Raw genomic sequence first — 17,115 nt, 5'->3', positions numbered from 1 at the left:
TTTATTTCTTAAAACTAGTCCAAGTATTTGATAGAGCAGTAACTTTGTGGAATTCCATGATGCACGATTAATGTTAACCTTAGTTTGCTATTATCCGCGAAAAGTAGCAATTTCGGTACGGAATTTATAATTTATTCAATCTTTGTACTCAACACCAAGCAGATCTACCAAAATGTGCTTGCTCTCGAGATACTTGATGTTGACTTTACATTGCCACTTTGCTAGGTCAACTGATTTAGCAATTCAACATGGTCTAAGTCAACTGACATGGTGGCGGAACCCAATGAGCGTACAGTGTATATTTAGGAATATCTGTTCGGTGAGGTTTTGAACAAGGATGGAAATAATTTCGTCAGGTCTCCTTGTTGTTCAATGCAGTACATAAAGACTGAATCCTTACAATAGTCAAAATACACAGACAATGTTTAGTGCCCACAACTATTGTTAGTCAAAAATCAAAGTCAGGACCAAGTTGTCTTTATTCAAATAGGCCCACAGATGGCACTTTTGATGCGTTGATTACATACAAAATGGTATACATAGTAGTGCGTTGTGATGGCGATAACTACATTCGTAAACTTAAAAGTAGCTTACAAGGGTTCCAAACGCGCCCTGGCGTGCGCCAGAAGCCCACAACAAACTTAGCCGGGTGATCTTTTATTGTTTCAAATTTAAAAATGTTTTATTCATGTAGACATTATCACAGGCACTTTTAAAGCGTTTCATACATTTAACACTAATTGTTAGGTGATGGTGATAACTGCATTCGTTAACTAACTGCATTCGTTAACTTAAAACTAGGAGTTTCAAACGCGCCCTGGTCTAATAAGAGCCCACAACAAACTGAGCCAAGTTTTTTTTTGTTATCACCATCTTAAAGTGTTAGCTAAACTATGATAGTTAATTAAAATGACGATTAATGAACAAAGTGCCAACATTTTCGCAAATTTTCGCAATTTAATACAACACTACATTAAAAACCGTAAATTACACTGCACTAAATTTAGATAGATGGATGGATGGAATTGTCTGCTTAATTGGTTTACAATTTTCCTATATCGCAGCAATTTCAATCGATAAATTCTAAAAGTGGTCCAAATTGAATTGGCATTGTGCTGCAAGCAACTTCGGTTGAGAGTGTGCCCGGAATAGCTGAGATATACCAGACCTACGTAGACGATCTAGTATTCGAGCGAGCCTAAGAGATAATGCCGTAAAGCGATCAATACTCTTTATCCTGCACTAACAAAAAGGCGCTGGTCGATACTATTTTAGACTCCCAGTGTGAAATAGGTCACAAATATTTATTTTCTTTGCCACGTATAGAAAAACTGACGTCGTCGAACAATGTAAGTGGTTAAAAGAATACGTACGTAGACACGAGCAGGCGTGCGTGCACTTTATACATGCACATAAGCACTGGCTACCATTGTTAATTTGTAGGTTATTCGTATAGGAGGGGAATTCTTTTATTTTATACCATGCACCCGCTTAATGCCTACCCTGGTCAAAAACCTGGTGCACGCCACTGAGCATAAGGCGGAAATCAAAAAAAATAAACTGAATATCAAGACTCAAACACTTGAATAATGAATAGATTTTATTGTATTTGAGAGGGTTCAACACACCATGTGCATGGCGAAACACTTTAAGGATATGAGGGATCAGTAACCAAACATAAAAAAATAAACAGAGACAATAAAGAAAATCCTCGTTTTAAAGTATTCGATTCGCTTGAAATTTAAATAAAAGAAAATAACAACATAAATAAAAGCCTCTTAGACAAGTGGTCTTTAATAGAAGTAATTCCCCCTTTTCGAAGCTGAGATCGAATCAGGACCAAGATCTTCAGAAATAAAGGTAAGACCAAAGAGAGAGAGAGAAAGACAAATTTCTAAATAAAATGAAATACCTATTAAATATATCTACATTATTTACAATAATAAAAAAGATCCTCAAAAAGAGAAAGGTTTAGTTATTCAACAAATTCTATCTAATCGATCAATTGAAAGCAATATTTTGGCGTGCAGAAACTTCGATATGCTCAAAACGAAAAATAGACGTAAGAAACTGAAAGTATAGTAATCAAAAGTAATATAATAGGTCTATGGTTATCGAGCCAATCGACATTAAAAAGCTAGATATTCGATAGAGGAAATCAGATACTCTTGTATAGTACAAAGCTGGACATAGACACGAGTTGGTCTATTGAACGCTCTCATAAGAACCTAAGAATCCATACTTTTATTATAAATCAAATTTTTTTCTTCATGTCAATTATTATTAATTTTTGGAAGAAAGGCACGGAAATGTTAAAGATTGCACATTGAAAGTTACAATGAATATTAGTGAGAAAAATCACCTGGATGAAAGATACAGGCTAAATCGATGGAATTTGGAATTTGAGTAAGTCTAAACAATATCGATGCTTACAGTTCTATCCGCGGGGCCTATTTATGTTCATACAAAAATAAAAAAAAGGAGAATAATAAAAATAAATAAAAATGAAACATAAAATGTAATTTATTTCCTTTTTCAATTCGCCCAGCGAAGCGGGCGGGAAACGGCTAGTTTATTATAAATGCGAAATTGTGTTCGTTTGATCATTTTTTACCTATGTTCACCTAAACCGGTGCATCAATCTTGATGAGATGTATAATAAAAACAGCTTGCATTTACGATTTAGAAAATTAAGAAACCGACCGAACTCTTGCAAAAAGCAAGAAGATGTTTATAAAATAACCCAGACGCGACGATGTTATTATAAAATGATGTATATATGATATTATGAATGAATATGACTCACTAGCTCTCTACACCCATTATCTCATAGTGTTTTTTTTAATGTACTCACTTAAAATAATAGTGATGAGAAGCATTTGGCAGATACACTCTCTAGTTTCTATAATAAAACTAGGGCAAAATTTTTTTTGGCAAGAATCTTCGATGTCCTTTACAGTTAACAATTTATATTTAAACTTTCAATAATACTACTTAGAGGTACATTTTCATGAATAAGTATACCAAGAAGTATTATATAAGTCTACTTTACGTTTATTTATTTATTTTACTGCAATTTTACTTTTCTCATTTTTTTAAATTTAATTTTTCTTTTCTCTTTTTCGTTTGGTACTACGCGACATCGTAACTGAACGCAGCATGTCTTTTCAGATAGCCTCGAAGCCTCCCACCAGAGCAAAAAACGAAGATGCAAGGAAGCTCTGTATTATGTATTCATGAAAATATTTTTAAAGCAAAGACACATAACTCAGATACAAAATGGCATGAATAAAAGTTAATAAGAATGCAATATATGTTCTTGATTCCTGAAATGGTCAGTTGTTTTTCTAACAACGAGAACCACCTCAATACACGGAAGCCCATCCGCCAATTGTTTCAAACAATGCTCCTCCTGTACTCATAATAATTATCACATCGAGCGAGCCTCAATCGACATGGGTTAGAGAAGACATAGCGTTCTATATAGATCTAAAAAGTTTACAACTTAAAGAAAAGTTATTGCATTTTTTATTCGATACTGGATGTGCTTTCAAATTAAATATGGGAAGGAAAACGCCATGGTTTGACATACCTATCCCGACAGTGAGCTTACAGCTAGTAATATAATACAGCAAAACATATATATAAATTGACTGATCAACGCCAACTTCAAATTCCAATGAAGTTTTAAAATCTTTAGATCAAAAAATAAAGTCAGTAAAGCCATCCTAACTGCCGGCACCTTCCTTCCTTCCTTTGAAACAAGTGACCGTTTTTTTTTGTAGGAGAAAAATATAACTTGCTAATTGCGATAGTTTTACGCATACGTCTAAACGTCATAGTCGGAAACTACTATGCTCTTAAAAATAAAAACCGTTGCTAACTAGCTTTTACTAAGAAATTAATAATATACGAACACTTCGATTACAATTCTAATCATCTTTCGACCAAGTGGTCTGGTAGATTAGCGGAGGGCAGACAGTATAGCCTCTCCCCCAGCGAGCAGGGGCCGAGCCACAGGTTAAATGTGTTACGAGGGACGGATAACTGGACAGAAATACATTCGGGAGTAATGTAACTGGAGTAAAACACGTGAAACTATCTGATGTTTACGATGGACAGTATTCAAGGTTCCGATTTTTATAGCGAGGGAGGCATTGACGATCTTTATAAATATACCATGGAGCAACATGGTTTCATAATAGATCGGCACCGGTCGACACGACGTAGTAGTACTGGGATTTCTAAGCTCTACGTAGCTAATTCTCGCAGATGCGTTAATAAAATAGGCCGTAATTTCTTTCGTTATAAGGCCTAATACAAGGATATAGGAGCCGCTGGAGGCAAGCGGCCCACGACCATGGATTGTGGAGCTTCCTACAAAAGACCTATGTCCAGCGAGGGAGGTCAATTGGTTGAATTGATGATCGTGATGATGAAGGGCTAATAGATGTTTATATTAAATTAATTCTTCAATAAGGTTGGCCCTAGAGAGTTACAGATTTTAAAATCTTTGCTTCACAAATTTCACTATCTCACCTCGGAAGTGAATTTATCACTTATGGCTGGCCCTTTCCGTTTTTCAGATATGTTGTTTATTTTTTAAATTAATTACTAAAAAGCTGATCTTTCATTTGCTGATATCAGATATGGTGTCCGACCGACATGTTGGATCGTAACGACATATATGACGGCCGATTATGTGGGCAGCGACCCAGCTTTCTGAGTCCAAAGCTGTGGGTTCGATTCCCACAACTGGAAAATGTTTATGTGATGAAGATGTTTATCAGTGTCTGGGTGTTTATCTGTATATTATAAGTAATTATGTATATTATTAATAAAAATATTCAGCAACAGTCACAAGCTACGCTTACTTTGGTGCTAGATAGCGATGTGTGTATTGTCGTAGTATATTTATTTATTATTTATTTATATGTGAAAAAAAATTGCAAGGCATTTATTCTCTAGTCCAAAGCTACAGACTATAGATAAAATCTTTCCTAAAAAATTAAAATGTTCCAAGATAAATATTATTTAATTAAGAAGTTACTGGAATAAATGAAATCGACCCTAACTTGGGAACATAAATTAAAATTTCACGGTCGGTAAGTAACATTTTCCCAACTCCGCAAACTACGCTGTTATAAGATCCCTTGACCTGAATCCGTACGCTCTTCGCGATAATTCGATGGCCCTTCAACTTTCTGAGATTTTTGAGTGGCTTCGGTCCTTTATTATCCACGGCGTAAGCTAGCTCTATTAGAAATTGCACGGGTTTCATTTAGCTATTGTAGGGATAGGAGTAAGTAAAATGGGTTTATTGAAATTAATTATGCAGGGCTTAAATACTCTTACGGATCGTTTGTAGACTTTTTTACTTTCTGCCGAAAGCTAAAGAATTGTAGGTAAATTGAAACTTCAATTAAATTGCAATAAGATCCATTTTACTCTAATACTGAAGTATTTCAATACTCGAACGCGACTACGGGATTGGGAGCAAATTTTGTATTACGAAAATTAAGCTGAATTTGCTAATTTCCGCGTAAAGCAGGCGAACCTGTATGGAAATTCATAATTTCTTCAATCCTCATACTCCAATCATTATTCTATGTTAAGTGACGTCCTGAGGATGGTCCGATTTCGGAGCGAAACGTGCGTAGAGGGTACATTGCCGAAGATCTGTTTGGTGTGGAGTATAAGCATTGAGGAAATTATAAATTACACCGTACAGATTCTCCTGCTTTTCGCGGAGATTAGCAAATTAAGCTTAATTTTCGTAATAAATCATGGAATTCCGAATTCCTGCTTCTATTCCTGTATCTAAGCCTACAGGACAAAGGACCAAAGGACGGACTCTACATTATAACTAAATCAAGCTCGTGCAATTTCGGTTGGACTGGGCAATCTAACGAATAGAAATCTGACAATGCCTACAATGGACAGTATTTTAATCAGGATATATCTTGTTTACACACTAAGTAACGAATGTAGGCTAGAATGATTAAGACGAACGTCTGCTGGAAGCCCGTTTGAAATACAATTGCGCTTTAGTTTCCACCATTAAAGCCAGTAAAGCGGTGATAGTCTAGTGCTTAGAGCTTCGGCCTCCCTATCAAGAGGACCGAATTCGATACCCGGTAAACTTTTTTAACTATTCGTCGCATTTTAATTTAAGCGTTTAAAATATATAAAAGAAGCAGTGAGAGCGCATTGGGTAGTAGCTCGACTTCACTTTCGGGGGGGGTCGAGTTTGAATCCCGGCACGCACCTCTAACTTTTCTTTGTAATTAAAATATCACTTGCTTGCACGCCTGAGAGTTCTGGCCCTGTGTGTATTGAATTCACCAATACGCACTGGGCCAGCGTGGTGGACTACGGCCTTACAGGGGTCTCCTCCCACCAAGACCCGTGCTCTGTCGTGGGCCGTTAATTGGTTGATATGACGATGATGATGATAAAGTTTTACAGTTTAACCCGCAGCAGACACTGCATCATAACTTATCATCAATTAAGACTGCAGTAAAGTGCTAATCTGTAGAATAAAAAAAATTTGGACCCAAGTTAAGAAACTCTCGTATTCAAAAAAAGGAGAGATCTAAATCCTGGTTCAACGGTATAAAGCAAGCAAGCAAAAACTTCCGTGCACAATACTTTATCTAGCCGCATTGACAACCTATTGACACTGTACGCAATACGGTTCATGACATATTTATCGTAGTTCATGTAAATACAATTAATATTAGTTAATACTGAACGTCGATGTGACAAAATCGGTCGACAAATAAAAGATATATTTTTATATATATGCCAGAAGCGGTGATAGCCCAGTGGGTTGGACTTCGTCTTCACTTACGGAGGGCCGAGTTCGAATCCCAGCACGCATCTCAAATATTTTAAGGTGATGTGCGTTTTAAGTAATTAAAATACCCCTAAACATTTTTATTTTTATTTATTTATTTATATTCTTATTCTAACACTATCATTACAGAATACTTAAAACTAATGCGATAATGAATGAATGAATGAAGGAATACACTTTTATTGTACACCAAAGAAAAAAGTAGTTACAGAGATATAAATACATATCAAGAGAGTACAATTTGGTGGCCTTATCGCTATGTATAGCGATTTCTTCCAGGCAACCAATGGGTAAAAGGAAAAAACATAGAAAAGAGGTAGGTGGTGCAATAAATAATATTTAAAATTATACAAATATATAAATAAAATATATATATAAATATAACTATAGATAATGTAGATAAAAAAAAAAAAATCTTAACATCATAATATTTAATTATCTATTCCTGTTAAATGCCGGAGAGTTCTCTATAAAGTTCTCAAAGGTGTGTGGAGTCCACCAATTCGCATTGGGCCAGCGTGGTGGACTACGGCCTTAATCCCTTTTCACTGTGGGAGGTGACCCGTGCCCTGTAGTGGGCCGGTAATAGGTTGATATGATGATAGTAAGAAGTAATTGGCGGTCCAGGCACGTGGCTCACATGGGTCATGCAAGGAACACATCCTACAAAGTGTTGCCCTGTGTACATCACCCTGGGGGTAGCAGTGGCGTGCATAGGGTTTTTGACCAGGGTATGCATAAAGCCGGTACATGGCATAAAATAGAAAAACTCCCCTCCAACACGATTTATATAAAATAATTTGGGTATGCAGTGCTTTTGTGCATGTATGAAATGCACGCCACTGGGGGGTAGGTGTTAAGCCTAATGCGCCCGTAATTACAACGGCTACCACGCCCTTCAGACCGGAACACAGCATTGCGGTTATTGCTTAGCGGCCGCAATAAGCATGGCGGTACTACCCCGGACGAGCTCTGGTACAAAAAGCTCAACTACTACTAGTAGTATCTCTTGCCCATGCCAGCCGTGCTAATTAATCTATACTTATAATAAAACTGTAACTTTCTTTACATTTAATATATTTTGAAAATTTTGACCGGGGGATGCTTTATAATCGACAATGAGTCCAAAACAAATTTTTATTTAATTTTTGTCTGTCTGTCTGTCTGTACGGGCATCACGTGAAAACTACTGAACGGATTTATATAAAATTTGGTATAGTGGTAGCTGATATACGGGATACTTTTTATCCCGATAAACAATAAGTTTCCTCCGGGAAATGTGATGAATTTTTTTTATCAATTTTACTTCATAGCTCCGTTAAATTTCGACCGATTTTTATAATTCTTTTTTTATTTGAAAGTGTATACTATCAAGCATTTACTGTCCAATTTTAATGAAGATCTGATAACTATTGTTGGAGATAAAGGGACATATCTCTTCACAGATAACAGCAAGTCGCGAGGCATAAGGGACAACGATCGAATGCATGCGTATCTTCCTACTAAATACTAATATTATAAATGCGAAAGAAATAAAATAATATAAATATAAAGTTTGATTATATACCTGCAAATTCATTTCTAAAATATTGTAATTGAACCCATCGCTTAGAAGTTGCGACGGGTATAGAATAACACGTACGGCCGCGAATAACATAGTTTGGAAATAAAACCTTCGTACCAGGTGTTCCTGGTAGGTAGCGCTGCAATTAGTTTCTAGGTTTTTTTTTAAGATATTAAAACAATTTGGTGCAGACGAAGTTGCGCTGGCCAGCTAGTATATAATAAGAAAGCATATTGGGATCTGGTTTTACTTGCGCTCGACTGACGATCTTCCATAGACGTGGAACTACAAAATACTACGATTTATAGTAAGTGTCAATGACCTGGCCCATTACATAACAGTGAGCGAAACAAAGGTCGTAGCCGGCTAACACATTCAATTACACTAAGAGCATGCTCGTTAAAAAAAAGTATTAGCGTTCCGAATGTTATTAAATTATTTTCCCTTTTAATGAACTAACATCTGATAATTAACATAACGTTAATTCATTTTACTTGGAATGAACAAAAAGTATCTATTACAATTTTTAAAGTAGAGTTTCTTATTTGAATACTAGCTGTAATTTTTATGCGTTTATCACGATTATATACATCCCGTGGGAACACTGTGTTTTCCTGAGATAAAAAGCTTACTATATTACGTTGCTTTCTGTCCTTTCAACTAACTCTATGTCAAATATCAAGTTTATTGATTGGTTAATTCGTGAGGGAAGGACCAACAACCAAGCAATACCCTCTGGAATGCCCTTCCAGCTTCCAATTTCCCCACGACCAATAGTAAATAAATAAATAACTATGTATCGACCTCCCAACATCTAGCCCCAAAGTAAGCGTAGCTTGTGTTATGGGTACTAGATGACTGATGATTTGAAAACTCTTAATATACAGATAAACACCCCATACACTGAAAAACATTCGTGTTCATCACAGAAACATTTTCCAGTTGCGTCAATCGAACAAACAGTCTCTCACAGCCACTCAGAAAGCAGAGTCACTGCTTTCTGATTTTGACGGTAGATTGGGCATCTACCGTCACATTATGATACCTTCAAATCAAATGAACAGGCATCTTCTAGGCAAGCTTCTATATATATTTACAGACGAGCTGAGTGTGTGTGATGTGAGTATGTTTTCTTTTTATATATGGAAGAAAATAATCAAGCCCACTTTTGCATTTATTAGTATTAGTTAGGATATAAAATATACTTTACTATAGCTAAACGCCATGGAAAAAAGTATTATAAATTGTTACAAAATGCAATAATCCATCCGAGGGATCTTAATACACATGTAGAGGTGAAATAAGTCCAAAAAGTTCACATAACAGGAAGCACGGGTTAAATATAGAAGATTTGTTTTTACCCACGCTAACTTAGTTACGTTGCGATGCGTATTCTTGGAGCCGTTAACAAGGAAAGCATGCCTGTTACTGGATCCTATTTTAATTCAGACTAAGGTTAATGCTTTTGGCCGGACAGCTGTTTATCGAAGGATTCATTATTACCTACTCAATTTCTTAGATGGTTAGGGGTTTCGTATCAATAGTATGAAACAATCGCATTAGTAATCATTTCAAATTTCTAATCAAATTATAAAATCATCAACATCATCAAATCAACCGATTGACGTCCACTGCTGGACATACGTCATTTGTAGGGCATACGTTTGTATCCAGCGGCTCCCCGCGACTCACTTGATGTCGTCTGTCCACCTGGTTGGGGGTCGACCAACGCTGCGTTTACATGTGCCGAGTTGCCACTCCAACACCTTGGAACCCCAACGTCCATCGGGCTATGTGCCCCGCCCATTGCCACTTCACCTTCGCGACTCGTTGAGCTACTCGTATGTCGGTAACTTTAGTTCTTCTGCGGATCTCCTCATTTCTGATTTGATCACGTAAAGATACTCCTAACATAGCTCGCTGAGTGATTCTGAGCATTCTTATGAGGCCCATAGTTAGCGATCACGACTCTGATCCGTAAGTCAACACTGGCAACACGCCATTTATAATATAATCGAGGGAAATTTCATAGTCCTACGTCCGCGCAATTCTCGTAAAATGTTATACAAAGTTTATGCCTCACGTATTAATATATAGATTCCATAGGTAAAACGTAATGATATAGATTATCAATGCCACTTTCCCAAAGAATCGAAGTTTCAATTACCCAATCCAGAAGTCAAAAGCATATCGTTTCGGTCGCAACGTAAGCGAGACACATATGAAAGTAACAGTACCCTTAGTACAAGATTTGTTCTCTCTCAATCGACGAGTCGTTTTCGAGTATGGAAATGCTTGATAATCGAAGTGGAGAAATGGATCTACTTTGCATTCTATTAAAACTAAAAATTTGCCCACAATCCCAAATTTCGGGCTTTTGAAAAACGTTTGTAGATTGTTTGTTTGTTTGTTTTTAAAATATATTTATTAATTAAATAATTGTATTACAGTTCATATCCTAGTGACTACCCTAGGTTGAAAAAATCAATAATATATTACTTACAGTTTAGCAGGTTACAACACCTTTTTAAAACTTTTACAGCATATAAACTAAACATTTTTAACAACTTATTAAGCCACATAACAGATGATAATAACTTGTTTTACGTAGAACTTAGTACAGACGTACGTTTATTAATAAAAATTAAATGCATTTAACTGATAAATTAAAGGAGGGTAGCACTCAGAACTATGCAACAGTTACGTACAAAGCATTCACTCAGTCGTCGAGAAAGTAGTGATGTGGTAGTCGGTTCCGATTGTACTTATCGATATATGATAAGTTTTTATACCGGCTTTTGCCAATTACGGACACAAGCGAATTTTTATGTTTTTTATTACAAACTATATAGAACTTTTTGGATTGCCCCAGTATGAAAGCTTTCAAGGTAGGTAACTTAATACGATTATGTAAGGACGAAAGATTGGTTCGGAAAGAGGTATTATAAGCGGATTTTAATGCTTTATTTTGCACTACTTGTAGTTTCGTATTATTCGAATTACACGTACTACTCCAAACCTATTGCGTAAGGTTTGCATCACTTACGCATGTCCAAACGACATGCGTAAGTGATGCAAAGTCTTACTAGTGAAGTGTATATTTTAAGTTTGGTGTTAGGACTTAGATTTGATTTTCGGTTTATAAGTAGGTGAACCGCGCAAAGTGATTTAAGCCCCTTGATTCTTGAATTAGATAGATGCTCCGTCCAATTGAGTTTTTTGTCAAGAGTCACACCCAGATATTTAATTTATTTGCCCCAAGGAATCTCATGACCAGCAACAGAAATTTTTCTGTTAGGCAACTTCCGGCTTCGCGTAAAAAGTATAGCTTTAGTCTTACTTTCGTTGAGTTTTAATTTCCATGATGTAAAAAAAGTCACTCAAGCCCTTTATAGCCCACTGGAGTCAACTAATAATTATGTCTACGTCCTTAGATGACGTTTGTAGATTAAAATCGTTTGTAAAGTACAGGACTCTAACACTTTTGACATTCGGTTAATTAAACTCATCAACCTTTTATGTTTGTTTCTTTTACCGACTTTGGTTGCCAACCAAATTATGTGGTGGATAAGGCCACCAAATTGTACCCTCTTGCTCGAATGTGTTTTTTATCTCTAAACAATTTTTTTCTTTGGTGTAAAATAAAAGTGTATTCATTCATTCATTCATTTTACTTTGAAGATACAGAGTTTGATACGCGAAAATCGTCTCCTCGATAGCGAGCTAGCAAAACTTGTACTAAGGCTACAAGTACGGCAATCACAGAAAACGGTGAAAGTGTTATGGAATTTCGCGATGCACCTATCTATTATGTTAATTAGAGTGAAACGAATCTAAGCGAGTGTGATAGAGATATAGATGATTTTATGCGGCCCTTATAAACCACTTATGCAACATGTAGTACAATGCAATGTAGTAAAATTAAAGGCGATTTCTATGCGACATTGTACCTGAAGTAAAACCTATTTATAAGACAACAACGCTCACTACGCCAGTGAGATCGTCAAAACAGCTTACTACCAGCGAATAAAGATATCTAAAAATTGCACTGGAAACCGGAAATTCCATCGAAGTTAGAAGTCCTAATAATGTACCTACGGCCGATTAGCGCAGTGGGCAGCGACCCTGCTCTCTGAGCAAAGGCCGTGGGTTCGATTCCCACAACTGGACAATGTTTGTGTGATGAACATGAATGTTTTTCAGTGTCTGGGTGTTTATCTATATATTATAAGTATTTATGTATATTATTCATATAATTATTCATCATTCATCTTAGTACCCATAACACAAGCTATGCTTACTTTGGGGCTAGATGGCGATGTGTGTATTGTCGTAGTATATTTATTTATTTATTATTTATTTATTTACCTACAAAAAATAATAGTAAATAGATCACTTTATGCAACGATGGCAGCGAATGTTTTCAAACATGGAAGAAAAAATCGGAAAACAGAGAAAGTTACATAGTTATGGAATTTGCAGCACCCATATTATGGTAATTGAAATGAAACAAACTTATATGACATGAGTTAGTGAATATCGCTAAACATATATATCAGGATGTTAAAAAAATACAGGACAAAAATGCTTGGTGAAAAACTATACGTGTGTTGATGTTAAAAAGAATGATCTATAGAGATCTTTAAAGAATGATGTTTAGAGATCTTTATAACATCAAAACATGTGACCACCCTGAAAGCATAATACCAATAATATAGTAAATCATATGGTTCAGAAAATAGTTCCAGAACATAAATGAAACATAACTCTTGATAGGAATTAAAAAAGTGATGTAAAGGATTATCGTTACTATCATAAATATACTACGACAATACACACATCGCCGCCTAGCCCCAAAGTAAGCGTAGCTTGTGTTATGGGTACTAAGATAGCTGAATATTTTTATATTCATAAAAATAATCAACAGCTATCTTAGTACTATAAATACTAAGATAGCAGCTATAAATACTTATAATATACATATAAACACCCAGACACTGAAAAACATTCATGCTCATCACACAAACATTTTCCAGTTGTGGGAATCGAACCCACGGCCTTGGACTCAGAAAGCAGGGTCGCTTGCTTCTTTAATTTTATTGATTGTAAGATGCTGCTGGAATCAATTAAACTAACAGCTATTTATTGTAATTTAAAGAAAAGAAAGAGGTTGATGGAGGGCACTTTGGAGGGGCGTAGAGGCCGAGGACGACCTAGCGGTCGGTGGAGTGATGGAGTAGAGAGGGATATTAGGGTTCTGGGAGTTCGGAGCTGGAAAGAAGTAGCTTCTGACCGCCTCAAATAAAGAAATATGCTTGATCAAGCCCACCCAGGGCTGTAGAGCTTTGATGATGATCACGATTTATTGTAATTGCTTTATTGCTTTGTTCTTTCACTGCGTTACTTTTAAATATTTTAAATAGGAACTTTCGTAATATTACAAACCTGATATTTTTTAAACAAATGTGCAATATAACAATCGTGTCTTCAGGGATAAAGCCATACACTACATACCGAATGCGGTTAAAACAGCAACGAGCATAGGTACCTCTTTACGATAAACAAAGTGAATTTTCCCATAACAAAGTATAGTTTAGAAACATGGAAGCAACGAAAGCAGATGTCATGCAATGCTGCGATGCACCCTTCTATAATAATACCCTAAGTGGAGCTAACGTCTCCACTTGTGTGTAATATATAGGCGCACGCTAAAGCTTACTGTTCACATTCACATTATCTATACTTATAATAAAACTGTAACTGGAAGATTTCTGTACATTAAATATATTTTGAAAATTTTGACCGGGGGATATAAATAATCTTTACTAAGTCCAAAACAGATTTTTATTTAATTTTTGTCCGTCTGTCTGTCTGTCCGGGCATCACGTGAAAACTACTGAGCGGATTTAAATACAATTTGGTATAGTAGTAATATTCCGGGTCAACATATAGGCTACTTTTAATCCCGATAAACAAAAAGTTTCCTCCATGGAAATGGGATGAAACTTTTTATCAATTTGACTTCATAATAATAGTAGTTAGTAATATTTGAACATAAAAGATATCTTAAAATAAAATATAAATTTTCCCTATCATATTAAAGAACCAAAATGGATCGGCAAACGTAGAAAATTTATTGGAGTATAGAAATCTATAGATATACTAAAGAAACATAAAGACCAAAAAATGGAAACGGGCGGGCCACAAAGCTCCAAGAACCGATGGACGTTGAGGTTCCAAGGTCTTAAATTTCAAATTGGTCGAACACCAACATCGCGGAGAGCTGCTGGAAACAAGCGGCCCAGGATCGTGAATTTTGGTAATCCCTATAGAAGACCTATATTCAGCAGCAGACATCAATAAGTCAAGGTAAAAAGAAAAACGCGAACGGCATAACTACCAGCCGTAGCGCAATATCTACGTCAAAAATAACCGATAGGTATTATAATAAATTTGTGACAATCGCTAGCGAAAGTTAATCTACATTAAGAAAATCGAGACAAGAATGGATTCAATTTGATCAAGACCGCAACAATAAAGTTGTTAGCGCTATTACCACAACCAGCAGTGACGAAACACCGAGGAAAAAGTTTAGTTTCACACGATATATCTCATGTCATTACGTGTGCCGGTTGTCTGTGAGTGATGCTCTGTTTAATTATCAAACAATTATATTATATACATACCCAGTAGTTCAGGTTTGTTGTTAATGTAATCTTCTACGAGTTACTATTAACTGTTATACTTGAGTACAAGGTATCCATCTATGTTATCTTCTAAACACTTCCTCAATCAGTTAATTTTGGTTACCGTTATGGTATTTGGTGCCTTTATATTATATATTAGCCTAGTGGTTAGAACTTCGGCTATACTTTTGGGGGGCCGAGTTCGAATCCCAGCAAGCTCGTCTAACATTAAAATATCGCTTGCTTCAACGGTGCAGCAATACACCGTGAGGAAACGTGCATGCTAGGAGTTCTCCATAATGTTCTTAAAGGCACGTGGACTCCACCAATCCGTATTGGGTCAGCGTGATAGTTTACGGCCTAAACCCTTCTCATTGTAGGAGGAGACCCGTGTCCTGTAGTGGGCCGGTATTGGGTTGATGTGATGATTATGATGATGAATGCTTTATGGCATTTGTATATTCATTGGTCTACTACTCTACACGGATTTATCAGGCAGGGTAAGGGCTTTTTGGATATCGGAATCGTAAACTCTATCAGTTATTTGTGTTCACCTATTTGAGTGAAGCACTGATGCACGCTTTGTTCAAAACTCACGACATGCTTCGAACTTTGAATCAGTTAAAAGAAAATGCATTCAAGAATATTTTTCTCCAGGCGGAATCAGGTCTCCATGGACTTATGCAATTTATCTTTTCTTCGTCCCGTATTATGATTTCAGGAATCGGGATAGCCTACGATAATCATTTATGCGAAACAATGGTTAGAGTTTCAAGGAAATTCTGGTATTTTTTTTGCATACGTCCCCTATTCAGGAATCAGGATATTATGATGTATACAGGCTTTTAATGTTTATTAATTTTTTAAGAATGAGGTAATTAATGCATTTCTTTTGTCCGTCCCGGATCATAATGTCAGAAGTTAGGATAGACTACAATTATGAAGTATAGGAGACCATGTTTAACATTAAGTCCTAAACACGATTGACTCGTACATGTTTAGACATTATGAAGCCATGAGCCAAGACGCCTCTAGACAAATATAAAGTAAGCACCGATCTATAAAAATAGAATTAGTTGCACTTTTACTAGTTATCCTTAAAATATGAATCCTTACTATTAGGTATCGAGGTCACGTAACAGTGGCCGAAAGAGCACAAGTTCGTACATACATGTAATTATGGTTTAACCTAGATCAAACTCTTAGAAACGCGGGTCAGCATACACGGAAACACTGCAATGCGGCTAACAAGGGAAAAATATGAATAAACACGTGGGTATGCGTAACTAAAATGACATAGATGAATGGAAGCGAACGGCTCCGCTTTCATCCGCACGCAAGATGAAAAAATTGTAAATTGTTTTAGAAAAAAAAAAAAGAACTGCAGAGTTACTTGTCGGCTTGTATGCATTTTGAACCGATGGTAGGGTTACTAAAAGCAAACGGAATAGGCTTTTCGTTGACCTGTAGAGTAATGCTTGAAATCTTGAGATAGACAAAAGCAAACAGATTTAGCAAAGTAATTCAACATTCCTGACCGATGAAAAAAGATGACGCGCAAATTCCGAGTAATTAAGTATCGCCTGGAGAATACATAATGAATGGAACAACAGGGCTTTTATGTCTGTGAATATGCCGAATCTGTTGTTTAAACGACCATTCGCTATCCGTTTTAAAACGAATAGTTTAAATAATCAAAATTTGTAAGATTCATTAATTTGTATAGTTAACAGAGAAAAAGGTAGAGAGGTAATGTAATTTGCAGAATATTCAGATTTTGATCCGTGACATTAAGTAACAATTAGTGTTTTTTTTTCTTTCACCTTTTTAATATTTGTAAATTGATAAAGCTTATTATTACTATTATAAAACATTATTTTGTTCGAGCTGTATCGTCTAAAATATTGTAAACAAAAAGAAAAAGACTTTATTAGAAAAAGATTTCGAGAAAAACTAGTCCATGTATCTAGGACCAAAGCAAAGAAGCTTTAAAAATAATATTTATA

At 36.0% G+C, this 17,115-nt stretch overlaps 1 protein-coding gene across 3 annotated transcripts in view; it reads right to left on the bottom strand.

The window, feature by feature from the left end:
• The window catches only part of LOC120626782 (adenomatous polyposis coli protein), an 83,468-nt gene that overhangs the window by 24,461 nt on the left and 41,892 nt on the right, over positions 1-17,115 (bottom strand). The window lies entirely within an intron of this gene.

Source organism: Pararge aegeria, chromosome 10 (assembly GCF_905163445.1).
Source record: "Pararge aegeria chromosome 10, ilParAegt1.1, whole genome shotgun sequence".
NCBI lineage: Eukaryota > Metazoa > Arthropoda > Insecta > Lepidoptera > Nymphalidae > Pararge > Pararge aegeria.
This window is presented reverse-complemented; position numbering and strand designations above follow the sequence as displayed.